The 20,528-nt window shown below is 42.0% G+C and overlaps 87 pseudogenes; all 87 read right to left on the reverse strand.

Annotated features, from left to right (window-relative positions):
* Positions 1-159: 159 nt before the first annotated feature.
* On the reverse strand, positions 160-278 carry LOC142711257 (5S ribosomal RNA; annotated as a pseudogene).
* Positions 279-717: 439 nt separating this feature from the next.
* On the reverse strand, positions 718-836 carry LOC142711432 (5S ribosomal RNA; annotated as a pseudogene).
* Positions 837-903: 67 nt separating this feature from the next.
* Positions 904-1,022, reverse strand: LOC142711099 (5S ribosomal RNA; annotated as a pseudogene).
* Positions 1,023-1,089: 67 nt separating this feature from the next.
* On the reverse strand, positions 1,090-1,208 carry LOC142711471 (5S ribosomal RNA; annotated as a pseudogene).
* Positions 1,209-1,275: 67 nt separating this feature from the next.
* On the reverse strand, positions 1,276-1,394 carry LOC142711211 (5S ribosomal RNA; annotated as a pseudogene).
* Positions 1,395-1,461: 67 nt separating this feature from the next.
* On the reverse strand, positions 1,462-1,580 carry LOC142711131 (5S ribosomal RNA; annotated as a pseudogene).
* A 67-nt stretch (positions 1,581-1,647) lies between these two features.
* On the reverse strand, positions 1,648-1,766 carry LOC142710954 (5S ribosomal RNA; annotated as a pseudogene).
* Positions 1,767-2,206: 440 nt separating this feature from the next.
* On the reverse strand, positions 2,207-2,323 carry LOC142711470 (5S ribosomal RNA; annotated as a pseudogene).
* Positions 2,324-2,391: 68 nt separating this feature from the next.
* Positions 2,392-2,510, reverse strand: LOC142711293 (5S ribosomal RNA; annotated as a pseudogene).
* A 67-nt stretch (positions 2,511-2,577) lies between these two features.
* On the reverse strand, positions 2,578-2,696 carry LOC142711352 (5S ribosomal RNA; annotated as a pseudogene).
* Positions 2,697-2,763: 67 nt separating this feature from the next.
* On the reverse strand, positions 2,764-2,882 carry LOC142710955 (5S ribosomal RNA; annotated as a pseudogene).
* A 67-nt stretch (positions 2,883-2,949) lies between these two features.
* Positions 2,950-3,068, reverse strand: LOC142710935 (5S ribosomal RNA; annotated as a pseudogene).
* Positions 3,069-3,135: 67 nt separating this feature from the next.
* Positions 3,136-3,254, reverse strand: LOC142711087 (5S ribosomal RNA; annotated as a pseudogene).
* A 67-nt stretch (positions 3,255-3,321) lies between these two features.
* Positions 3,322-3,440, reverse strand: LOC142711308 (5S ribosomal RNA; annotated as a pseudogene).
* A 253-nt stretch (positions 3,441-3,693) lies between these two features.
* LOC142711138 (5S ribosomal RNA) lies at positions 3,694-3,812 on the reverse strand (annotated as a pseudogene).
* Positions 3,813-3,879: 67 nt separating this feature from the next.
* LOC142711149 (5S ribosomal RNA) lies at positions 3,880-3,998 on the reverse strand (annotated as a pseudogene).
* A 67-nt stretch (positions 3,999-4,065) lies between these two features.
* Positions 4,066-4,184, reverse strand: LOC142711191 (5S ribosomal RNA; annotated as a pseudogene).
* A 67-nt stretch (positions 4,185-4,251) lies between these two features.
* LOC142711019 (5S ribosomal RNA) lies at positions 4,252-4,370 on the reverse strand (annotated as a pseudogene).
* A 67-nt stretch (positions 4,371-4,437) lies between these two features.
* On the reverse strand, positions 4,438-4,556 carry LOC142711307 (5S ribosomal RNA; annotated as a pseudogene).
* Positions 4,557-4,995: 439 nt separating this feature from the next.
* On the reverse strand, positions 4,996-5,114 carry LOC142711090 (5S ribosomal RNA; annotated as a pseudogene).
* A 67-nt stretch (positions 5,115-5,181) lies between these two features.
* Positions 5,182-5,300, reverse strand: LOC142711236 (5S ribosomal RNA; annotated as a pseudogene).
* Positions 5,301-5,553: 253 nt separating this feature from the next.
* On the reverse strand, positions 5,554-5,672 carry LOC142711185 (5S ribosomal RNA; annotated as a pseudogene).
* A 67-nt stretch (positions 5,673-5,739) lies between these two features.
* Positions 5,740-5,858, reverse strand: LOC142711276 (5S ribosomal RNA; annotated as a pseudogene).
* Positions 5,859-5,925: 67 nt separating this feature from the next.
* On the reverse strand, positions 5,926-6,044 carry LOC142711071 (5S ribosomal RNA; annotated as a pseudogene).
* A 67-nt stretch (positions 6,045-6,111) lies between these two features.
* On the reverse strand, positions 6,112-6,230 carry LOC142710945 (5S ribosomal RNA; annotated as a pseudogene).
* Positions 6,231-6,483: 253 nt separating this feature from the next.
* LOC142711374 (5S ribosomal RNA) lies at positions 6,484-6,602 on the reverse strand (annotated as a pseudogene).
* Positions 6,603-6,669: 67 nt separating this feature from the next.
* Positions 6,670-6,788, reverse strand: LOC142711437 (5S ribosomal RNA; annotated as a pseudogene).
* Positions 6,789-7,041: 253 nt separating this feature from the next.
* Positions 7,042-7,160, reverse strand: LOC142710927 (5S ribosomal RNA; annotated as a pseudogene).
* A 67-nt stretch (positions 7,161-7,227) lies between these two features.
* On the reverse strand, positions 7,228-7,346 carry LOC142711237 (5S ribosomal RNA; annotated as a pseudogene).
* Positions 7,347-7,413: 67 nt separating this feature from the next.
* On the reverse strand, positions 7,414-7,532 carry LOC142711309 (5S ribosomal RNA; annotated as a pseudogene).
* A 67-nt stretch (positions 7,533-7,599) lies between these two features.
* LOC142711365 (5S ribosomal RNA) lies at positions 7,600-7,718 on the reverse strand (annotated as a pseudogene).
* Positions 7,719-7,785: 67 nt separating this feature from the next.
* On the reverse strand, positions 7,786-7,904 carry LOC142710966 (5S ribosomal RNA; annotated as a pseudogene).
* Positions 7,905-7,971: 67 nt separating this feature from the next.
* Positions 7,972-8,090, reverse strand: LOC142711346 (5S ribosomal RNA; annotated as a pseudogene).
* A 67-nt stretch (positions 8,091-8,157) lies between these two features.
* Positions 8,158-8,276, reverse strand: LOC142711074 (5S ribosomal RNA; annotated as a pseudogene).
* Positions 8,277-8,343: 67 nt separating this feature from the next.
* Positions 8,344-8,462, reverse strand: LOC142711011 (5S ribosomal RNA; annotated as a pseudogene).
* Positions 8,463-8,529: 67 nt separating this feature from the next.
* Positions 8,530-8,648, reverse strand: LOC142711319 (5S ribosomal RNA; annotated as a pseudogene).
* A 67-nt stretch (positions 8,649-8,715) lies between these two features.
* Positions 8,716-8,834, reverse strand: LOC142711373 (5S ribosomal RNA; annotated as a pseudogene).
* Positions 8,835-9,087: 253 nt separating this feature from the next.
* On the reverse strand, positions 9,088-9,206 carry LOC142711324 (5S ribosomal RNA; annotated as a pseudogene).
* A 253-nt stretch (positions 9,207-9,459) lies between these two features.
* Positions 9,460-9,578, reverse strand: LOC142711331 (5S ribosomal RNA; annotated as a pseudogene).
* A 67-nt stretch (positions 9,579-9,645) lies between these two features.
* On the reverse strand, positions 9,646-9,764 carry LOC142710913 (5S ribosomal RNA; annotated as a pseudogene).
* A 67-nt stretch (positions 9,765-9,831) lies between these two features.
* Positions 9,832-9,950, reverse strand: LOC142711282 (5S ribosomal RNA; annotated as a pseudogene).
* Positions 9,951-10,203: 253 nt separating this feature from the next.
* LOC142710992 (5S ribosomal RNA) lies at positions 10,204-10,322 on the reverse strand (annotated as a pseudogene).
* Positions 10,323-10,389: 67 nt separating this feature from the next.
* LOC142711238 (5S ribosomal RNA) lies at positions 10,390-10,508 on the reverse strand (annotated as a pseudogene).
* A 253-nt stretch (positions 10,509-10,761) lies between these two features.
* On the reverse strand, positions 10,762-10,880 carry LOC142711186 (5S ribosomal RNA; annotated as a pseudogene).
* Positions 10,881-10,947: 67 nt separating this feature from the next.
* On the reverse strand, positions 10,948-11,066 carry LOC142711277 (5S ribosomal RNA; annotated as a pseudogene).
* A 67-nt stretch (positions 11,067-11,133) lies between these two features.
* On the reverse strand, positions 11,134-11,252 carry LOC142711075 (5S ribosomal RNA; annotated as a pseudogene).
* A 67-nt stretch (positions 11,253-11,319) lies between these two features.
* On the reverse strand, positions 11,320-11,438 carry LOC142711082 (5S ribosomal RNA; annotated as a pseudogene).
* Positions 11,439-11,505: 67 nt separating this feature from the next.
* LOC142711343 (5S ribosomal RNA) lies at positions 11,506-11,624 on the reverse strand (annotated as a pseudogene).
* A 67-nt stretch (positions 11,625-11,691) lies between these two features.
* Positions 11,692-11,810, reverse strand: LOC142711395 (5S ribosomal RNA; annotated as a pseudogene).
* Positions 11,811-11,877: 67 nt separating this feature from the next.
* LOC142711355 (5S ribosomal RNA) lies at positions 11,878-11,996 on the reverse strand (annotated as a pseudogene).
* A 638-nt stretch (positions 11,997-12,634) lies between these two features.
* Positions 12,635-12,753, reverse strand: LOC142711367 (5S ribosomal RNA; annotated as a pseudogene).
* A 67-nt stretch (positions 12,754-12,820) lies between these two features.
* Positions 12,821-12,939, reverse strand: LOC142711165 (5S ribosomal RNA; annotated as a pseudogene).
* Positions 12,940-13,006: 67 nt separating this feature from the next.
* On the reverse strand, positions 13,007-13,125 carry LOC142711001 (5S ribosomal RNA; annotated as a pseudogene).
* Positions 13,126-13,378: 253 nt separating this feature from the next.
* LOC142711263 (5S ribosomal RNA) lies at positions 13,379-13,497 on the reverse strand (annotated as a pseudogene).
* Positions 13,498-13,564: 67 nt separating this feature from the next.
* LOC142711370 (5S ribosomal RNA) lies at positions 13,565-13,683 on the reverse strand (annotated as a pseudogene).
* A 67-nt stretch (positions 13,684-13,750) lies between these two features.
* LOC142711411 (5S ribosomal RNA) lies at positions 13,751-13,869 on the reverse strand (annotated as a pseudogene).
* Positions 13,870-13,936: 67 nt separating this feature from the next.
* On the reverse strand, positions 13,937-14,055 carry LOC142710914 (5S ribosomal RNA; annotated as a pseudogene).
* Positions 14,056-14,122: 67 nt separating this feature from the next.
* LOC142711278 (5S ribosomal RNA) lies at positions 14,123-14,241 on the reverse strand (annotated as a pseudogene).
* A 67-nt stretch (positions 14,242-14,308) lies between these two features.
* LOC142711076 (5S ribosomal RNA) lies at positions 14,309-14,427 on the reverse strand (annotated as a pseudogene).
* A 67-nt stretch (positions 14,428-14,494) lies between these two features.
* LOC142711287 (5S ribosomal RNA) lies at positions 14,495-14,613 on the reverse strand (annotated as a pseudogene).
* A 253-nt stretch (positions 14,614-14,866) lies between these two features.
* On the reverse strand, positions 14,867-14,985 carry LOC142711433 (5S ribosomal RNA; annotated as a pseudogene).
* A 67-nt stretch (positions 14,986-15,052) lies between these two features.
* LOC142711459 (5S ribosomal RNA) lies at positions 15,053-15,171 on the reverse strand (annotated as a pseudogene).
* A 253-nt stretch (positions 15,172-15,424) lies between these two features.
* On the reverse strand, positions 15,425-15,543 carry LOC142711379 (5S ribosomal RNA; annotated as a pseudogene).
* A 67-nt stretch (positions 15,544-15,610) lies between these two features.
* LOC142711240 (5S ribosomal RNA) lies at positions 15,611-15,729 on the reverse strand (annotated as a pseudogene).
* A 67-nt stretch (positions 15,730-15,796) lies between these two features.
* On the reverse strand, positions 15,797-15,915 carry LOC142711299 (5S ribosomal RNA; annotated as a pseudogene).
* Positions 15,916-16,168: 253 nt separating this feature from the next.
* LOC142711366 (5S ribosomal RNA) lies at positions 16,169-16,287 on the reverse strand (annotated as a pseudogene).
* Positions 16,288-16,354: 67 nt separating this feature from the next.
* LOC142710967 (5S ribosomal RNA) lies at positions 16,355-16,473 on the reverse strand (annotated as a pseudogene).
* Positions 16,474-16,539: 66 nt separating this feature from the next.
* LOC142711323 (5S ribosomal RNA) lies at positions 16,540-16,658 on the reverse strand (annotated as a pseudogene).
* Positions 16,659-16,725: 67 nt separating this feature from the next.
* Positions 16,726-16,844, reverse strand: LOC142711081 (5S ribosomal RNA; annotated as a pseudogene).
* Positions 16,845-17,097: 253 nt separating this feature from the next.
* LOC142711347 (5S ribosomal RNA) lies at positions 17,098-17,216 on the reverse strand (annotated as a pseudogene).
* Positions 17,217-17,283: 67 nt separating this feature from the next.
* Positions 17,284-17,402, reverse strand: LOC142711092 (5S ribosomal RNA; annotated as a pseudogene).
* A 67-nt stretch (positions 17,403-17,469) lies between these two features.
* On the reverse strand, positions 17,470-17,588 carry LOC142711061 (5S ribosomal RNA; annotated as a pseudogene).
* A 67-nt stretch (positions 17,589-17,655) lies between these two features.
* On the reverse strand, positions 17,656-17,774 carry LOC142711159 (5S ribosomal RNA; annotated as a pseudogene).
* A 67-nt stretch (positions 17,775-17,841) lies between these two features.
* Positions 17,842-17,960, reverse strand: LOC142711086 (5S ribosomal RNA; annotated as a pseudogene).
* Positions 17,961-18,027: 67 nt separating this feature from the next.
* Positions 18,028-18,146, reverse strand: LOC142711446 (5S ribosomal RNA; annotated as a pseudogene).
* Positions 18,147-18,213: 67 nt separating this feature from the next.
* Positions 18,214-18,332, reverse strand: LOC142710942 (5S ribosomal RNA; annotated as a pseudogene).
* Positions 18,333-18,399: 67 nt separating this feature from the next.
* LOC142711434 (5S ribosomal RNA) lies at positions 18,400-18,518 on the reverse strand (annotated as a pseudogene).
* A 67-nt stretch (positions 18,519-18,585) lies between these two features.
* Positions 18,586-18,704, reverse strand: LOC142711399 (5S ribosomal RNA; annotated as a pseudogene).
* A 67-nt stretch (positions 18,705-18,771) lies between these two features.
* On the reverse strand, positions 18,772-18,890 carry LOC142711444 (5S ribosomal RNA; annotated as a pseudogene).
* A 67-nt stretch (positions 18,891-18,957) lies between these two features.
* Positions 18,958-19,076, reverse strand: LOC142711423 (5S ribosomal RNA; annotated as a pseudogene).
* Positions 19,077-19,157: 81 nt separating this feature from the next.
* On the reverse strand, positions 19,158-19,276 carry LOC142711329 (5S ribosomal RNA; annotated as a pseudogene).
* Positions 19,277-19,343: 67 nt separating this feature from the next.
* On the reverse strand, positions 19,344-19,462 carry LOC142711326 (5S ribosomal RNA; annotated as a pseudogene).
* Positions 19,463-19,529: 67 nt separating this feature from the next.
* LOC142711241 (5S ribosomal RNA) lies at positions 19,530-19,648 on the reverse strand (annotated as a pseudogene).
* Positions 19,649-19,715: 67 nt separating this feature from the next.
* On the reverse strand, positions 19,716-19,834 carry LOC142711139 (5S ribosomal RNA; annotated as a pseudogene).
* A 67-nt stretch (positions 19,835-19,901) lies between these two features.
* Positions 19,902-20,020, reverse strand: LOC142711340 (5S ribosomal RNA; annotated as a pseudogene).
* Positions 20,021-20,087: 67 nt separating this feature from the next.
* LOC142711091 (5S ribosomal RNA) lies at positions 20,088-20,206 on the reverse strand (annotated as a pseudogene).
* Positions 20,207-20,273: 67 nt separating this feature from the next.
* Positions 20,274-20,392, reverse strand: LOC142711167 (5S ribosomal RNA; annotated as a pseudogene).
* Between the last annotated feature and the right edge of the window lie 136 nt (positions 20,393-20,528).

Raw genomic sequence — 20,528 nt, forward strand, 5'->3', positions numbered from 1 at the left:
AGTCTCCCACACTGGTACTAGCGAGGCTTTAAGCTGTGTACCTTCTGCGTTCTGACGAGAGCAGGCACATTCAGCTTAGAATGGCCATTGACGTGAAATGCTTTAATCCATAGTCCTATTTAATCTATTGTGAAACAAAATCTAAACGACATAATAAAAAGTCAACCGCACCCCGGATTCCCAGACAGTCTCCCACACTGGTACTAGCGATGCCTTAAGCTGTGTAACTTCTGCGATCTGACGAGAGCAGGCACATTCAGCTTAGAATGGCCATTGACATTAAATGCTTTAATCCATAGTCCTTTTTAATCGATTGTGAAACAAAATCTAAACGACATAATAAAAAGTCAACCGCACCACGGATTCGCAGACAGTCTCCCACACTGGTACAAGCGAGGCGTTAAGCTGTGTAACTTCTGCGATCTGACGAGAGCAGGGACATTCAGCTTAGAATGGCCATTGACATTAAATGCTTTAATCCATAGTCCTTTTTAATCGATTGTGAAACAAAATCTAAACGACATTATAAAAATGCAACCGCACCACGGATTCCCAGACAGTCTCCCACACTGGTACTAGCGAGGCTTTAAGCTGTGTACCTTCTGCGTTCTGACGAGAGCAGGCACATTCAGCTTAGAATGGCCATTGACGTGAAATGCTTTAATCCATAGTCCTATTTAATCTATTGTGAAACAAAATCTAAACGACATAATAAAAAGTCAACCGCACCCCGGATTCCCAGACAGTCTCCCACACTGGTACCAGCGAGGCCTTAAGCTGTGTAACTTCTGCGATCCGACGAGAGCAGGCACATTCAGGTTAGAATGGCCATTGACATTAAATGCTTTAATCCATAGTCCTTTTTAATCGATTGTGAAACAAAATCTAAACGACATAATAAAAAGTCAACCGCGCCACGGATTCCCAGACAGTCTCCCACACTGGTACTAGCGAGGCCTTAAGCTGTGTAACTTCTGCGATCTGACGAGAGCAGGGACATTCAGCTTAGAATGGCCATTGACATTAAATGCTTTAATCCATAGTCCTTTTTAATCGATTGTGAAACAAAATCTAAACGACATAATAAAAAGGCAACCGCACCACGGATTCCCAGCCAGTCTCCCACACTGGTACTAGCGAGGCCTTAAGCTGTGTAACTTCTGCGATCTGACGAGAGCGGGCACATTCAGATTAGAATGGCCATTGACATTAAATGCTTTAATCCATAGTCCTTTTTAATCGATTGTGAAACAAAATCTAAACGACATAATAAAAAGGCAACCGCACCACGGATTCCCAGACAGTCTCCCACACTGGTACAAGCGAGGCCTTAAGCTGTGTAACTTCTGCGATCTGATGAGAGCAGGGACATTCAGCTTAGAATGGCCATTGACATTAAATGCTTTAATCCATAGTCCTTTTTAATCGATTGTGAAACAAAATCTAAACGACATAATAAAAAGTCAACCGCACCACGGATTCCCAGACAGTCTCCCACACTGGTACTAGCGAGGCCTTAAGCTGTGTAACTTCTGAGATCTGACGAGAGCAGGCACATTCAGCTTAGAATGGCCATTGACGTTAAATGCTTTAATCCATAGTCCTATTTAATCTATTGTGAAACAAAATCTAAACGACATAATAAAAAGTCAACCGCACCACGGATTCCCAGACAGTCTCCCACACTGGTACTAGCGAGGCCTTAAGCTGTGTAACTTCTGCGATCTAACGAGAGCAGGCACATTCAGCTTAGAATGGCCATTGACATTAAATGCTTTAATCCATAGTCCTTTTTAATCGATTGTGAAACAAAATCTAAACGACATAATAAAAAGTCAAGCACACCACGGATTCCCAGACAGTCTCCCACACTGGTACTAGCGAGGCCTTAAGATGCGTAACTTCTGCGTTCTGACGAGAGCAGGCACATTCAGCTTAGAATGGCCATTGACGTTAAATGCCTTAATCCATAGTCCTATTTAATCTATTGTGAAACAAAATCTAAACAACATAATAAAAAGTCAAACGCACCACGGATTCCCAGACAGTCTCCCACGCTGGTACTAGCGAGGCCTTAAGATGCGTAACTTCTGCGTTCTGACGAGAGCAGGCACATTCAGCTTAGAATGGCCATTGACGTTAAATGCCTTAATCCATAGTCCTATTTAATCTATTGTGAAACAAAATCTAAACAACATAATAAAAAGTCAAACGCACCACGGATTCCCAGACAGTCTCCCACACTGGTACTAGCGAGGCCTTAAGCTGTGTAACTTCTGCGATCTGACGAGAGCAGGGACTTTCAGCTTAGAATGGCCATTGACATTAAATGCTTTAATCCATAGTCCTTTTTAATCGATTGTGAAACAAAATCTAAACGACATAATAAAAAGTCAACCGCACCACGGATTCCCAGACAGTCTCCCACACTGGTACTAGCGAGGCCTTAAGCTGTGTAACTTCTGCGATCTGACGAGAGCAGGCACATTCAGCTTAGAATGGCCATTGACGTTAAATGCTTTAATCCATAGTCCTATTTAATCTATTGTGAAACAAAATCTAAACGACATAATAAAAAGTCAACCGCACCACGGTTTCCCAGACAGTCTCCCACACTGGTACTAGCGAGGCGTTAAGCTGTGTAACTTCTGCGATCTAACGAGAGCAGGCACATCCAGCTTAGAATGGCCATTGACATTAAATGCTTTAATCCATAGTCCTTTTTAATCGATTGTGAAACAAAATCTAAACGACATAATAAAAAGTCAACCGCACCACGGATTCCCAGACAGTCTCCCACACTGGTACTAGCGAGGCCTTAAGCTGTGTAACTTCTGCGATCTAACGAGAGCAGGCACATTCAGCTTAGAATGGCCATTGACATTAAAAGCCTTAATCCATAGTCCTATTTAATCTATTGTGAAACAAAATCTAAACAACATAATAAAAAGTCAACCGCACCACGGATTCCCAGACAGTCTCCCACACTGGTACTAGCGAGGCCTTAAGCTGTGTAACTTCTGCGATCTGACGAGAGCAGGGACTTTCAGCTTAGAATGGCCATTGACATTAAATGCTTTAATCCATAGTCCTTTTTAATCGATTGTGAAACAAAATCTAAACGACATAATAAAAAGTCAACCGCACCACGGATTCCCAGACAGTCTCCCACACTGGTACTAGCGAGGCCTTAAGCTGTGTAACTTCTGCGATCTGACGAGAGCAGGCACATTCAGCTTAGAATGGCCATGGACATTAAATGCTTTAATCCATAGTCCTTTTTAATCGATTGTGAAACAAAATCTAAACGACATAAAAAAAAGTCAACCGCACCACGTATTCGCAGACAGTCTCCCACACTGGTACAAGCGAGGCCTTAAGCTGTGTAACTTCTGCGATCTGACGAGAGCAGGGACATTCAGCTTAGAATGGCCATTGACTTTAAATGCTTTAATCCATAGTCCTTTTTAATCGATTGTGAAACAAAATCTAAACGACATTATAAAAATGCAACCGCACCACGGATTCCTAGACAGTCTCCCACACTGGTACTAGCGAGGCTTTAAGCTGTGTACCTTCTGCGTTCTGACGAGAGCAGGCACATTCAGTTTAGAATGGCCATTGACGTGAAATGCTTTAATCCATAGTCCTATTTAATCTATTGTGAAACAAAATCTAAACGACATAATAAAAAGTCAACCGCACCCCGGATTCCCAGACAGTCTCCCACACTGGTACCAGCGAGGCCTTAAGCTGTGTAACTTCTGCGATCTGACGAGAGCAGGCACATTCAGCTTAGAATGGCCATTGACATTAAATGCTTTAATCCATAGTCCTTTTTAATCGATTGTGAAACAAAATCTAAACGACATAATAAATAGTCAGCCGCACCACGGATTCCCAGACAGTCTCCCACACTGGTACTAGCGAGGCCTTAAGCTGTGTAACTTCTGCGATCTGACGAGAGCAGGCACATTCAGCTTAGAATGGCCATTGACATTAAAAGCCTTAATCCATAGTCCTATTTAATCTATTGTGAAACAAAATCTAAACAACATAATAAAAAGTCAACCGCACCACGGATTCCCAGACAGTCTCCCACACTGGAACTAGCGAGGCCTTAAGCTGTGTAACTTCTGCGATCTGACGAGAGCAGGGACTTTCAGCTTAGAATGGCCATTGACATTAAATGCTTTAATCCATAGTCCTTTTTAATCGATTGTGAAACAAAATCTAAATGACTTAATAAAAAGTCAACCACACCACGGATTCCCAGACAGTCTCCCACACTGGTACTAGCGAGGCCTTAAGCTGTGTAACTTCTGCGATCTGACGAGAGCAGGCACATTCAGCTTAGAATGGCCATTGACGTTAAATGCTTTAATCCATAGTCCTATTTAATCTATTGTGAAACAAAATCTAAACGACATAATAAAAAGTCAACCGCACCACGGATTCCCAGACAGTCTCCCACACTGGTACTAGCGAGGCCTTAAGCTGTGTAACTTCTGCGATCTGACGAGAGCAGGCACATTCAGCTTAGAATGGCCATTGACATTAAAAGCCTTAATCCATAGTACTATTTAATCTATTGTGAAACAAAATCTAAACAACATAATAAAAAGTCAAGCGCACCACGGATTCCCAGACAGTCTCCCACACTGGTACTAGCGAGGCCTTAAGCTGTGTAACTTCTGCGATCTGACGAGAGCAGGGACTTTCAGCTTAGAATGGCAATTGCCATTAAATGCTTTAATCCATAGTCCTTTTTAATCGATTGTGAAACAAAATCTAAACGACATAATAAAAAGTCAACCGCACCACAGATTCCCAGACAGTCTCCCACACTGGTACTAGCGAGGCGTTTAGCTGTGTAACTTCTGCGATCTAACGAGAGCAGGCACATCCAGCTTAGAATGAGCATTGACTTTAAATGCTTTAATCCATAGTCCTTTTTAATCGATTGTGAAACAAAATCTAAACGACATAATAAAAAGTCAACCGCACCACGGATTCCCAGACAGTCTCCCACACTGGTACTAGCGAGGCCTTAAGCTGTGTAACTTCCGCGATCTGACGAGAGCAGGCACAATCAGCTTAGAATGGCCATTGACATTAAAAGTCTTAATCCATAGTCCTATTTAATCTATTGTGAAACAAAATCTAAACAACATAATAAAAAGTCAACCGCACCACGGATTCCCAGACAGTCTCCCACACTGGTACTAGCGAGGACTTAAGCTATGTAACTTCTGCGTTCTGACGAGAGCAGGCACATTCAGCTTAGAATGGCCATTGACGTTAAATGCTTTAATCCATAGTCCTTTTTAATCGATTGTGAAACAAAATCTAAACGACATAATAAAAATTCAACCACACCACGGATTCCTAGACAGTCTCCCACACTGGTACTAGCGAAGCCTTAAGCAGTGTAACTTCTGCGATCTGACAAGAGCAGGCACATTCAGCTTAGAATGGCCATTGACATTAAGTGCTTTAATCCATAGTCCTTTTTAATCGATTGTGAAACAAAATCTAAACGACATAATAAAAAGTCAACCGAACCACGGATTCCCAGACAGTCTCCCACACTGGTACTAGCGAGGCCTTAAGCTGTGTAACTTCTGCGATCTGACGAGAGCAGGCACATTCAGCTTAGAATGGCCATTGACATTATTAGCCTTAATCCATAGTCCTATTTAATCTATTGTGAAACAAAATCTAAACAACATAATAAAAAGTCAACCGCACCACGGATTCCCAGACAGTCTCCCACACTGGTACTAGCGAGGCCTTAAGCTGTGTAACTTCTGCGATCTGACGAGAGCAGGCACATTCAGCTTAGAATGAGCATTGACTTTAAATGCTTTAATCCATAGTCCTTTTTAATCGATTGTGAAACAAAATCTAAACGACATAATAAAAAGTCAACCGCACCACGGATTCCCAGACAGTCTCCCACACTGGTACTAGCGAGGCCTTAAGCTGTGTAACTTCTGCGATCTGACGAGAGCAGGCACATTCAGCTTAGAATGGCCAATGACATTAAATGCTTTAATCCATAGTCCTTTTTAATCGATTGTGAAACAAAATCTAAACGACATAATAAAAAGTCAACAGCACCACGGATTCCCAGACAGTCTCCCACACTGGTACTAGCGAGGCCTTAAGCTGTGTAACTTCTGCGATCTGACGAGAGCAGGGACATTCAGTTTAGAATGGCCATTGACATTAAATGGTTTAATCCATAGTCCTTTTTAATCGATTGTGAAACAAAATCTAAACGACATAATAAAAATTCAACCGCACAACGGATTCCGGGACAGTCTCCCACACTGGTACTAGCGAGGCCTTAAGCTGGGTAACTTCTGCGATCTGACGAGAGCAGGCACATTCAGCTAAGAATGGCCATTGACATTAAATACTTTAATCCATAGTCCTTTTTAATCGATTGTGAAACAAAATCTAAACGACATAATAAAAAGTCAACCGCACCACAGATTCCCAGACAGTCTCCCACACTAGTACTAGCAAGGCCTTAAGCTGTGTAACTTCTGCGATCTGACGAGAGCAGGCACATTCAGCTTAGAATGGCCAGTGACATTAAAGGCTTTAATCCATAGTCCTTTTTAATCGATTGTGAAACAAAATCTAAACGACATAATAAAAACTCAACCGCACCACGGATTCCCAGAAAGTCTCCCACACTGGTACTAGCGAGGGCTTAAGATGTGTAACTTCTGCGTTCGGACGAGAGCAGGCACATTCAGCTTAGAATGGCCATTGACGTTAAATGCTTTAATCCATAGTCCTATTTAATCTATTGTGAAACAAAATCTAAACGACATAATAAAAAGTCAACCGCACCACGGATTCCCAGACAGTCTCCCACACTGGTACTAGCGAGGCGTTTAGCTGTGTAACTTCTGCGATCTAACGAGAGCAGGCACATTCAGCTTAGAATGAGCATTGACTTTAAATGCTTTAATCCATAGTCCTTTTTAATCGATTGTGAAACAAAATCTAAACGACATAATAAAAAGTCAATCGCACCACGGATTCCCAGACAGTCTCCCACACTGGTACTAGCGAGGCCTTAAGCTGTGTAACTTCTGCGATCTGACGAGAGCAGGCACATTCAGCTTAGAATGGCCATTGACATTAAAAGTCTTAATCCATAGTCCTATTTAATCTATTGTGAAACAAAATCTAAACAACATAATAAAAAGTCAACCGCACCACGGATTCCCAGACAGTCTCCCACACTGGTACTAGCGAGGACTTAAGCTATGTAACTTCTGCGTTCTGACGAGAGCAGGCACATTCAGCTTAGAATGGCCATTGACGTTAAATGCTTTAATCCATAGTCCTTTTTAATCGATTGTGAAACAAAATCTAAACGACATAATAAAAGTTCAACCGCACCACGGATTCCTAGACAGTCTCCCACACTGGTACTAGCGAGGCCTTAAGCTGTGTAACTTCTGCGATCTGACGAGAGCAGGGACATTCAGCTTAGAATGGCCATTGACGTTAAATTCTTTAATCCATAGTCCTTTTTAATCGATTGTGAAACAAAATCTAAACGACATAATAAAAATTCAACCGCACCACGGATTCCCAGACAGTCTCCCACAATGGTACTAGCGAGGCCTTAAGCTGTGTAACTTCTGCGTTCTGACTAGAGCAGGCACATTCAGCTTAGAATGGCCATTGACGTTAAATGCTTTAATCCATAGTCCTATTTAATCTATTGTGAAACAAAATCTAAACGACATAATAAAAAGTCAACCGCACCACGGATTCCCAGACAGTCTCCCACACTGGTACTAGCGAGGCCTTAAGCTGTGTAACTTCTGCGATCTGACGAGAGCAGGGACATTCAGCTTAGAATGGCCATTGACGTTAAATTCTTTAATCCATAGTCCTTTTTAATCGATTGTGAAACAAAATCTAAACGACATAATAAAAATTCAACCACACCACGGATTCCCAGACAGTCTCCCACACTGGTACTAGCGAGGCCTTAAGCTGTGTAACTTCTGCGATCTGACGAGAGCAGGCACATTCAGCTTAGAATGAGCATTGACTTTAAATGCTTTAATCCATAGTCCTTTTTAATCGATTGTGAAACAAAATCTAAACGACATAATAAAAAGTCAACCGCACCACGGATTCCCAGACAGTCTCCCACACTGGTACTAGCGAGGCCTTAAGCTGTGTAACTTCTGCGATCTGACGAGAGCAGGCACATTCAGCTTAGAATGGCCAATGACATTAAATGCTTTAATCCATAGTCCTTTTTAATCGATTGTGAAACAAAATCTAAACGACATAATAAAAAGTCAACAGCACCACGGATTCCCAGACAGTCTCCCACACTGGTACTAGCGAGGCCTTAAGCTGTGTAACTTCTGCGTTCTGACTAGAGCAGGCACATTCAGCTTAGAATGGCCATTGACATTAAAAGCCTTAATCCATAGTCCTATTTAATCTATTGTGAAACAAAATCTAAACAACATAATAAAAAGTCAACCGCACCACGGATTCCCAGACAGTCTCCCACACTGGTACTAGCGAGGCCTTAAGCTGTGTAACTTCTGCGATCTGACGAGAGCAGGCACATTCAGCTTAGAATGGCCATTGACGTTAAATGCTTTAATCCATAGTCCTATTTAATCAATTGTGAAACAAAATCTAAACGACATAATAAAAAGTCAACCGCACCACGAATTCCCAGACAGTAACCCACACTGGTACTAGCGAGGCGTTAAGCTGTGTAACTTCTGCGATCTAACGAGAGCAGGCACATTCAGCTTAGAATGGCCATTGACATTAAATGCTTTAATCCATAGTCCTATTTAATCTATTGTGAAACAAAATCTAAACAACATAATAAAAAGTCAACCGCACCATGCATTCCCAGACAGTCTCCCACACTGGTACCAGCGGAGCCTTAAGCTGTGTAACTTCTGCGATCTGACGAGAGCAGGGACATTCAGCTTAGAATGGCCATTGACATTAAAGGCTTTAATCCATAGTCCTTTTTAATCGATTGTGAAACAAAATCGAAACGACATAATAAAAAGTCAACCGCACCACGGATTCCCACACAGTCTCCCACACTGGTACTAGCGAGGCCTTAAGCTGTGTAACTTCTGCGTTGGGACGAGAGCAGGCACATTCAGCTTAGAATGGCCATTGACGTTAAATGCTTTAATCCATAGTCCTATTTAATCTATTGTGAAACAAAATCTAAACGACATAATAAAAAGTCAACCGCACCACGGATTTCCAGACAGTCTCCCACACTGGTACTAGCGAGGCGTTAAGCTGTGTAACTTCTGCGATCTAACGAGAGCAGGCACATTCAGCTTAGAATGAGCATTGACTTTAAATGCTTTAATCCATAGTCCTTTTTAATCGATTGTGAAACAAAATCTAAACGACATAATAAAAAGTCAACCGCACCACGGATTCCCAGACAGTCTCCCACACTGGTACTAGCGAGGCCTTAAGCTGTGTAACTTCTGCGATCTGACGAGAGCAGGCACATTCAGCTTAGAATGGCCATTGACATTAAATGCTTTAATCCATAGTCCTTTTTAATCGATTGTGAAACAAAATCTAAACGACATAATAAAAGGTCAACAGCACCACGGATTCCCAGACAGTCTCCCACACTGGTACTAGCGAGGCCTTAAGCTGTGTAACTTCTGCGATCTGACGAGAGCAGGGACATTCAGCTTAGAATGGCCATTGACATTAAAGGCTTTAATCCATAGTCCTTTTTAATCGATTGTGAAACAAAATCTAAACGACATAATAAAAACTCAACCGCACCACGGATTCCCAGACAGTCTCCCACACTAGAACTAGCGAGGCCTTAAGCTGTGTAACTTCTGCGTTCGGACGAGAGCAGGAACATTCAGCTTAGAATGGCCATTGACGTTAAATGCTTTAATCCATAGTCCTATTTAATCTATTGTGAAACAAAATCTAAACGACATAATAAAAAGTCAACCGCACCACGGATTCCCAGACAGTCTCCCACACTGGTACTAGCGAGGCGTTTAGCTGTGTAACTTCTGCGATCTAACGAGAGCAGGCACATCCAGCTTAGAATGAGCATTGACTTTAAATGCTTTAATCCATAGTCCTTTTTAATCGATTGTGAAACAAAATCTAAACGACATAATAAAAAGTCAACCGCACCACGGATTCCCAGACAGTCTCCCACACTGGTACTAGCGAGGCCTTAAGCTGTGTAACTTCTGCGATCTGACGAGAGCAGGCACAATCAGCTTAGAATGGCCATTGACATTAAAAGTCTTAATCCATAGTCCTATTTAATCTATTGTGAAACAAAATCTAAACAACATAATAAAAAGTCAACCGCACCACGGATTCCCAGACAGTCTCCCACACTGGTACTAGCGAGGACTTAAGCTATGTAACTTCTGCGTTCTGACGAGAGCAGGCACATTCAGCTTAGAATGGCCATTGACGTTAAATGCTTTAATCCATAGTCCTTTTTAATCGATTGTGAAACAAAATCTAAACGACATAATAAAAATTCAACCGCTCCACGGATTCCTAGACAGTCTCCCACACTGGTACTAGCGAGGCCTTAAGCAGTGTAACTTCTGCGATCTGACGAGAGCAGGCACATTCAGCTTAGAATGGCCATTGACATTAAGTGCTTTAATCCATAGTCCTTTTTAATCGATTGTGAAACAAAATCTAAACGACATAATAAAAAGTCAACCGAACCACGGATTCCCAGACAGTCTCCCACACTGGTACTAGCGAGGCCTTAAGCTGTGTAACTTCTGCGATCTGACGAGAGCAGGCACATTCAGCTTAGAATGGCCATTGACATTATTAGCCTTAATCCATAGTCCTATTTAATCTATTGTGAAACAAAATCTAAACAACATAATAAAAAGTCAACCGCACCACGGATTCCCAGACAGTCTCCCACACTGGTACTAGCGAGGCCTTAAGCTGTGTAACTTCTGCGATCTGACGAGAGCAGGCACATTCAGCTTAGAATGAGCATTGACTTTAAATGCTTTAATCCATAGTCCTTTTTAATCGATTGTGAAACAAAATCTAAACGACATAATAAAAAGTCAACCGCACCACGGATTCCCAGACAGTCTCCCACACTGGTACTAGCGAGGCCTTAAGCTGTGTAACTTCTGCGATCTGACGAGAGCAGGCACATTCAGCTTAGAATGGCCAATGACATTAAATGCTTTAATCCATAGTCCTTTTTAATCGATTGTGAAACAAAATCTAAACGACATAATAAAAAGTCAACAGCACCACGGATTCCCAGACAGTCTCCCACACTGGTACTAGCGAGGCCTTAAGCTGTGTAACTTCTGCATTCTGACTAGAGCAGGCACATTCAGCTTAGAATGGCCATTGACATTAAAAGCCTTAATCCATAGTCCTATTTAATCTATTGTGAAACAAAATCTAAACAACATAATAAAAAGTCAACCGCACCACGGATTCCCAGACAGTCTCCCACACTGGTACTAGCGAGGCCTTAAGCTGTGTAACTTCTGCGATCTGACGAGAGCAGGCACATTCAGCTTAGAATGGCCATTGACGTTAAATGCTTTAATCCATAGTCCTATTTAATCAATTGTGAAACAAAATCTAAACGACATAATAAAAAGTCAACCGCACCACGGATTCCCAGACAGTAACCCACACTGGTACTAGCGAGGCGTTAAGCTGTGTAACTTCTGCGATCTAACGAGAGCAGGCACATTCAGCTTAGAATGGCCATTGACATTAAATGCTTTAATCCATAGTCCTTTTTAATCGATTGTGAAACAAAATCTAAACGACATAATAAAAAGTCAACCGCACCACGGATTCCCAGACAGTCTCCCACACTGGTACTAGCGAGGCCTTAAGCTGTGTAACTTCTGCGATCTGACGAGAGCAGGCACATTCAGCTTAGAATGGCCATTGACATTAAAAGCCTTAATCCATAGTCCTATTTAATCTATTGTGAAACAAAATCTAAACAACATAATAAAAAGTCAACCGCACCATGCATTCCCAGACAGTCTCCCACACTGGTACCAGCGGAGCCTTAAGCTGTGTAACTTCTGCGATCTGACGAGAGCAGGGACATTCAGCTTAGAATGGCCATTGACATTAAAGGCTTTAATCCATAGTCCTTTTTAATCGATTGTGAAACAAAATCGAAACGACATAATAAAAAGTCAACCGCACCACGGATTCCCACACAGTCTCCCACACAGTCTCCCCACACTGGTACTAGCGAGGCCTTAAGCTGTGTAACTTCTGCGTTGGGACGAGAGCAGGCACATTCAGCTTAGAATGGCCATTGACGTTAAATGCTTTAATCCATAGTCCTATTTAATCTATTGTGAAACAAAATCTAAACGACATAATAAAAAGTCAACCGCACCACGGATTTCCAGACAGTCTCCCACACTGGTACTAGCGAGGCGTTAAGCTGTGTAACTTCTGCGATCTAACGAGAGCAGGCACATTCAGCTTAGAATGAGCATTGACTTTAAATGCTTTAATCCATAGTCCTTTTTAATCGATTGTGAAACAAAATCTAAACGACATAATAAAAAGTCAACCGCACCACGGATTCCCAGACAGTCTCCCACACTGGTACTAGCGAGGCCTTAAGCTGTGTAACTTCTGCGATCTGACGAGAGCAGGCACATTCAGCTTAGAATGGCCATTGACATTAAATGCTTTAATCCATAGTCCTTTTTAATCGATTGTGAAACAAAATCTAAACGACATAATAAAAAGTCAACAGCACCACGGATTCCCAGACAGTCTCCCACACTGGTACTAGCGAGGCCTTAAGCTGTGTAACTTCTGCGATCTGACGAGAGCAGGGACATTCAGCTTAGAATGGCCATTGACATTAAAGGCTTTAATCCATAGTCCTTTTTAATCGATTGTGAAACAAAATCTAAACGACATAATAAAAACTCAACCGCACCACGGATTCCCAGACAGTCTCCCACACTAGTACTAGCGAGGCCTTAAGCTGTGTAACTTCTGCGTTCGGACGAGAGCAGGAACATTCAGCTTAGAATGGCCATTGACGTTAAATGCTTTAATCCATAGTCCTATTTAATCTATTGTGAAACAAAATCTAAACGACATAATAAAAAGTCAACCGCACCACGGATTCCCAGACAGTCTCCCACACTGGTACTAGCGAGGCGTTTAGCTGTGTAACTTCTGCGATCTAACGAGAGCAGGCACATCCAGCTTAGAATGAGCATTGACTTTAAATGCTTTAATCCATAGTCCTTTTTAATCGATTGTGAAACAAAATCTAAACGACATAATAAAAAGTCAACCGCACTACGGATTCCCAGACAGTCTCCCACACTGGTACTAGCGAGGCCTTAAGCTGTGTAACTTCTGCGATCTGACGAGAGCAGGCACAATCAGCTTAGAATGGCCATTGACATTAAAAGTCTTAATCCATAGTCCTATTTAATCTATTGTGAAACAAAATCTAAACAACATAATAAAAAGTCAACCGCACCACGGATTCCCAGACAGTCTCCCACACTGGTACTAGCGAGGACTTAAGCTATGTAACTTCTGCGTTCTGACGAGAGCAGGCACATTCAGCTTAGAATGGCCATTGGCGTTAAATGCTTTAATCCATAGTCCTTTTTAATCGATTGTGAAACAAAATCTAAACGACATAATAAAAATTCAACCGCACCACGGATTCCTAGACAGTCTCCCACACTGGTACTAGCGAGGCCTTAAGCAGTGTAACTTCTGCGATCTGACGAGAGCAGGCACATTCAGCTTAGAATGGCCATTGACATTAAGTGCTTTAATCCATAGTCCTTTTTAATCGATTGTGAAACAAAATCTAAACGACATAATAAAAAGTCAACCGAACGGCGGATTCCCAGACAGTCTCCCACACTGGTACTAGCGAGGCCTTAAGCTGTGTAACTTCTGCGATCTGACGAGAGCAGGCACATTCAGCTTAGAATGGCCATTGACATTATTAGCCTTAATCCATAGTCCTATTTAATCTATTGTGAAACAAAATCTAAACAACATAATAAAAAGTCAACCGCACCACGGATTCCCAGACAGTCTCCCACACTGGTACTAGCGAGGCCTTAAGCTGTGTAACTTCTGCGATCTGACGAGAGCAGGCACATTCAGCTTAGAATGAGCATTGACTTTAAATGCTTTAATCCATAGTCCTTTTTAATCGATTGTGAAACAAAATCTAAACGACATAATAAAAAGTCAACCGCACCACGGATTCCCAGACAGTCTCCCACACTGGTACTAGCGAGGCCTTAAGCTGTGTAACTTCTGCGATCTGACGAGAGCAGGCACATTCAGCTTAGAATGGCCAATGACATTAAATGCTTTAATCCATAGTCCTTTTTAATCGATTGTGAAACAAAATCTAAACGACATAATAAAAAGTCAACAGCACCACGGATTCCCAGACAGTCTCCCACACTGGTACTAGCGAGGCCTTAAGCTGTGTAACTTCTGCGATCTGACGAGAGCAGGGACATTCAGCTTAGAATGGCCATTGACATTAAATGGTTTAATCCATAGTCCTTTTTAATCGATTGTGAAACAAAATCTAAACGACATAATAAAAATTCAACCGCACAACGGATTCTGGGACAGTCTCCCACACTGGTACTAGCGAGGCCTTAAGCTGGGTAACTTCTGCGATCTGACGAGAGCAGGCACATTCAGCTAAGAATGGCCATTGACATTAAATGCTTTAATCCATAGTCCTTTTTAATCGATTGTGAAACAAAATCTAAACGACATAATAAAAAGTCAACCGCACCACAGATTCCCAGACAGTCTCCCACACTAGTACTAGCAAGGCCTTAAGCTGTGTAACTTCTGCGATCTGACGAGAGCAGGCACATTCAGCTTAGAATAGCCAGTGACATTAAAGGCTTTAATCCATAGTCCTTTTTAATCGATTGTGAAACAAAATCTAAACGACATAATAAAAACTCAACCGCACCACGGATTCCCAGACAGTCTCCCACACTGGTACTAGCGAGGGCTTAAGATGTGTAACTTCTGCGTTCGGACGAGAGCAGGCACATTCAGCTTAGAATGGCCATTGACGTTAAATGCTTTAATCCATAGTCCTATTTAATCTATTGTGAAACAAAATCTAAACGACATAATAAAAAGTCAACCGCACCACGGATTCCCAGACAGTCTCCCACACTGGTACTAGCGAGGCGTTTAGCTGTGTAACTTCTGCGATCTAACGAGAGCAGGCACATTCAGCTTAGAATGAGCATTGACTTTAAATGCTTTAATCCATAGTCCTTTTTAATCGATTGTGAAACAAAATCTAAACGACATAATAAAAAGTCAACCGCACCACGGATTCCCAGACAGTCTCCCACACTGGTACTAGCGAGGCCTTAAGCTGTGTAACTTCTGCGATCTGACGAGAGCAGGCACATTCAGCTTAGAATGGCCATTGACATTAAAAGTCTTAATCCATAGTCCTATTTAATCTATTGTGAAACAAAATCTAAACAACATAATAAAAAGTCAACCGCACCACGGATTCCCAGACAGTCTCCCACACTGGTACTAGCGAGGACTTAAGCTATGTAACTTCTGCGTTCTGACGAGAGCAGGCACATTCAGCTTAGAATGGCCATTGACGTTAAATGCTTTAATCCATAGTCCTTTTTAATCGATTGTGAAACAAAATCTAAACGACATAATAAAAATTCAACCGCACCACGGATTCCCAGACAGTCTCCCACACTGGTACTAGCGAGGCCTTAAGCAGTGTAACTTCTGCGATCTGACGAGAGCAGGCACATTCAGCTTAGAATGGCCATTGACATTAAATGCTTTAATCCATAGTCCTTTTTAATCGATTGTGAAACAAAATCTAAACGACATAATAAAAAGTCAACAGCACAACGGATTCCCAGACAGTCTCCCACACTGGTGCTAGCGAGGGCTTAAGCTGTGTAACTTCTGCGATCTGACGAGAGCAGGGACATTCAGCTTAGAATGGCCATTGACGTTAAATTCTTTAATCCATAGTCCTTTTTAATCGATTGTGAAACAAAATCTAAACGACATAATAAAAATTCAACCGCACCACGGATTCCCAGACAGTCTCCCACAATGGTACTAGCGAGGCCTTAAGCTGTGTAACTTCTGCGTTCTGACTAGAGCAGGCACATTCAGCTTAGAATGGCCATTGACGTTAAATGCTTTAATCCATAGTCCTATTTAATCTATTGTGAAACAAAATCTAAACGACATAATAAAAAGTCAACCGCACCACGGATTCCCAGACAGTCTCCCACACTGGTACTAGCGAGGCCTTAAGCTGTGTAACTTCTGCGATCTGACGAGAGCAGGGACATTCAGCTTAGAATGGCCATTGACGTTAATTCTTTAATCCATAGTCCTTTTTAATCGATTGTGAAACAAAATCTAAACGACATAATAAAAATTCAACCGCACCACGGATTCCCAGACAGTCTCCCACACTGGTACTAGCGAGGCCTTAAGCTGTGTAACTTCTGCGTTCTGACTAGAGCAGGCACATTCAGCTTAGAATGGCCATTGACGTTAAATACTTTAATCCATAGTCCTATTTAATCTATTGTGAAACAAAATCTAAACGACATAATAAAAAGTAAACCGCACCACGGATTCCCAGACAGTCTCCCACACTGGTACTAGCGAGGCCTTAAGCTGTGTAACTTCTGCGATCTGACGAGAGCAGGCACATTCAGCTTAGAATGGCCATTGACGTTAAATGCTTTAATCCATAGTCCTATTTAATCTATTGTGAAACAAAATCTAAACGACATAATAAAAAGTCAACCGCACCACGGATTCCCAGACAGTCTCCCACACTGGTACTAGCGAGGCGTTAAGTTGTGTAACTTCTGCGATCTAACGAGGGCAGGCACATTCAGCTTAGAATGGCCATTGACGTTAAATGCTTTAATCCATAGTCCTATTTAATCTATTGTGAAACAAAATCTAAATGACATAATAAAAAGTCAACCGCACCACGGATTCCCAGACAGTCTCCCACACTGGTACTAGCGAGGCCTTAAGCTGTGTAACTTCTGCGATCTGACAAGAGCAGGCACATTCATCTTAGAATGGCCATTGACGTTAAACGCTTTAATCCATAGTCCTATTTAATCTATTGTGAAACAAAATCTAAACGACATAATAAAATGTCAACCGCACCACGGATTCCCAGACAGTCTCCCACACTGGTACTAGCGAGGCCTTAAGCTGTGTAACTTCTGCGTTCTGACGAGAGCTGGCACATTCAGCTTAGAATGGCCATTGACGTTAAATGCTTTAATCCATAGTCCTATTTAATCTATTGTGAAACAAAATCTAAACGACATAATAAAAAGTCAACCGCACCACGGATTCCCAGACAGTCTCCCACACTGGTACCAGCGAGGCCTTAAGCTGTGTAACTTCTGCGATCTGACGAGAGCAGGCACATTCAGCTTAGAATGGCCATTGACATTAAATGCTTTAATCCATAGTCCTTTTTAATCGATTGTGAAACAAAATCTAAACGACATAATAAAAAGTCAACCGCACCACGGATTCCCAGACAGTCTCCCACACTGGTACTAGCGAGGCCTTATGCTGTGTAACTTCTGCGATCTGACGAGAGCAGGCACATTCAGCTTAGAATGGCCATTGACATTAAATGCTTTAATCCATAGTCCTTTTTAATCGATTGTGAAACAAAATCTAAACGACATAATAAAAAGTCCACCGCACCACGGATTCCCAGACAGTCTCCCACACTGGTACTAGCGAGGCCTTAAGCTGTGTAACTTCTGCGATCTGACGAGAGCAGGGACTTTCAGCTTAGAATGGCCATTGACATTAAATGCTCTAATCCATAGTCCTTTTTAATCGATTGTGAAACAAAATCTAAACGACATAATCAAAATTTAACCGCTCCACGGATTCCCAGACAGTCTCCCACACTGGTACTAGCGAGGCCTTAAGCTGTGTAACTTCTGCGATCTGACGAGAGCAGGCACATTCAGCTCAGAATGGCCATTGACATTAAATGCTTTAATCCATAGTCCTTTTTAATCGATTGTGAAACAAAATCTAAACGACATAATAAAAAGTCAACCGCACCACGGATTCCCAGACAGTCTCCCACACTGGTACTATTGAGGCCTTAAGCTGTGTAACTTCTGCGATCTGACGAGAGCAGGCACATTCAGCTTAGAATGGCCATTGACATTAAAAGCCTTAATCCATAGTCCTATTTAATCTATTGTGAAACAAAATCTAAACAACATAATAAATAGTCAACCGCACCACGCATTCCCAGACAGTCTCCCACACTGTTACCAGCGAGGCCTTAAGCTGTGTAACTTCTGCGATCTGACGAGAGCAGGGACATTCAGCTTAGAATGGCCATTGACATTAAAGGCTTTAATCCATAGTCCTTTTTAATCGATTGTGAAACAAAATCTAAACGACATAATAAAAACTCAACCCCACCACAGATTCCCAGACAGTCTCCCACACTGGTACTAGCGAGGCCTTAAGCTGTGTAACTTCTGCGTTCGGACGAGAGCAGGCACATTCAGCTTAGAATGGCCATTGACGTTAAATGCTTTAATCCATAGTCCTATTTAATCTATTGTGAAACAAAATCTAAACGACATAATAAAAAGTCAACCGCCCCACGGATTCCCAGACAGTCTCCCACACTGGTACTAGCGAGGCGTTAAGCTGTGTAACTTCTGCGATCTAACGAGAGCAGGCACATTCAGCTTAGAATGGCCATTGACTTTAAATGCTTTAATCCATAGTCCTTTTTAATCGATTGTGAAACAAAATCTAAACGACATAATAAAAAGGCAACCGCACCACGGATTCCCAGACAGTCTCCCACACTGGTACTAGCGAGGCCTTAAGCTGTGTAACTTCTGCAATCTGACGAGAGCAGGCACATTCAGTTTAGAATGGCCATTGACGTTAAATGCTTTAATCCATAGTCCTATTTAATCTATTGTGAAACAAAATCTAAACGACATAATAAAAACGACATAATAAAAAGTCAACCGCACCACGGATTCCCAGACAGTCTCCCACACTGGTACTAGCGAGGCGTTAAGCTGTGTAACTTCTGCGATCTAACGAGAGCAGGCACATTCAGCTTAGAATGGCCATTGACTTTAAATGCTTTAATCCATAGTCCTTTTTAATCGATTGTGAAACAAAATCTAAACGACATAATAAAAAGGCAACCGCACCACGGATTCCCAGACAGTCTCCCACACTGGTACTAGCGAGGCCTTAAGCTGTGTAACTTCTGCAATCTGACGAGAGCAGGCACATTCAGTTTAGAATGGCCATTGCCATTAAAAACCTTAATCCATAGTCCTATTTAATCTATTGTGAAACAAAATCTAAACAACATAATAAAAAGTCAACCGCACCACGGATTCCCAGACAGTCTCCCACACTGGTACTAGCGAGGACTTAAGCTATGTAACTTCTGCGTTCTGACGAGAGCAGGCACATTCAGCTTAGAATGGCCATTGACGTTAAATGCTTTAATCCATAGTCCTTTTTAATCGATTGCGAAACAAAATCTAAACGACATAATAAAAAGTCAACCGCACCACGGATTCCCAGACAGTCTCCCACACTGGTACTAGCGAGGACTTAAGCTGTGTAACTTCTGCGATCTGACGAGAGCAGGCACATTCAGCTTAGAATGGCCATTGACATTAAAAGCCTTAATCCATAGTCCTATTTAATCTATTGTGAAACAAAATCTAAACAACATAATTAAAAGTCAACTGCACCACGGACTCCCAGACAGTCTCCCACACTGGTACTAGCGAGGCCCTAAGCTGTGTAACTTCTGCGATCTGACGAGAGCAGGGACATTCAGTTTAGAATGGCCATTGACATTAAATGCTTTAATCCATAGTCCTTTTTAATCGATTGTGAAACAAAATCTAAACGACATAATAAAAATTCAACCGCACCACGGATTCCCAGACAGTCTCCCACACTGGTACTAGCGAGGCCTTAAGCTGTGTAACTTCTGCGTTCTGACGAGAGCAGGCACATACAGCTTAGAATGGCCATTGACGTTAAATGTTTTAATCCATAGTCCTATTTAATCTATTGTGAAACAAAATCTAAACGACATAATAAAAAGTCAACCGCACCACGGATTCCCAGACAGTCTCCCACACTGGTACTATTGAGGCCTTAAGCTGTGTAACTTCTGCGATCTGACGAGAGCAGGCACATTCAGCTTAGAATGGCCTTTGACATTAAATGCTTTAATCCATAGTCCTTTTTAATCGATTGTGAAACAAAATCTAAACGACATAATAAAAACTCAACCACACCACGGATTCCCAGACAGTCTCCCACACTGGTACTAGCGAGGCGTTAAGCTGTGTAAC

Source organism: Rhinoderma darwinii, unplaced genomic scaffold, assembly GCF_050947455.1.
Source record: "Rhinoderma darwinii isolate aRhiDar2 unplaced genomic scaffold, aRhiDar2.hap1 Scaffold_4280, whole genome shotgun sequence".
NCBI classification, from domain to species: Eukaryota; Metazoa; Chordata; class Amphibia; order Anura; family Rhinodermatidae; genus Rhinoderma; species Rhinoderma darwinii.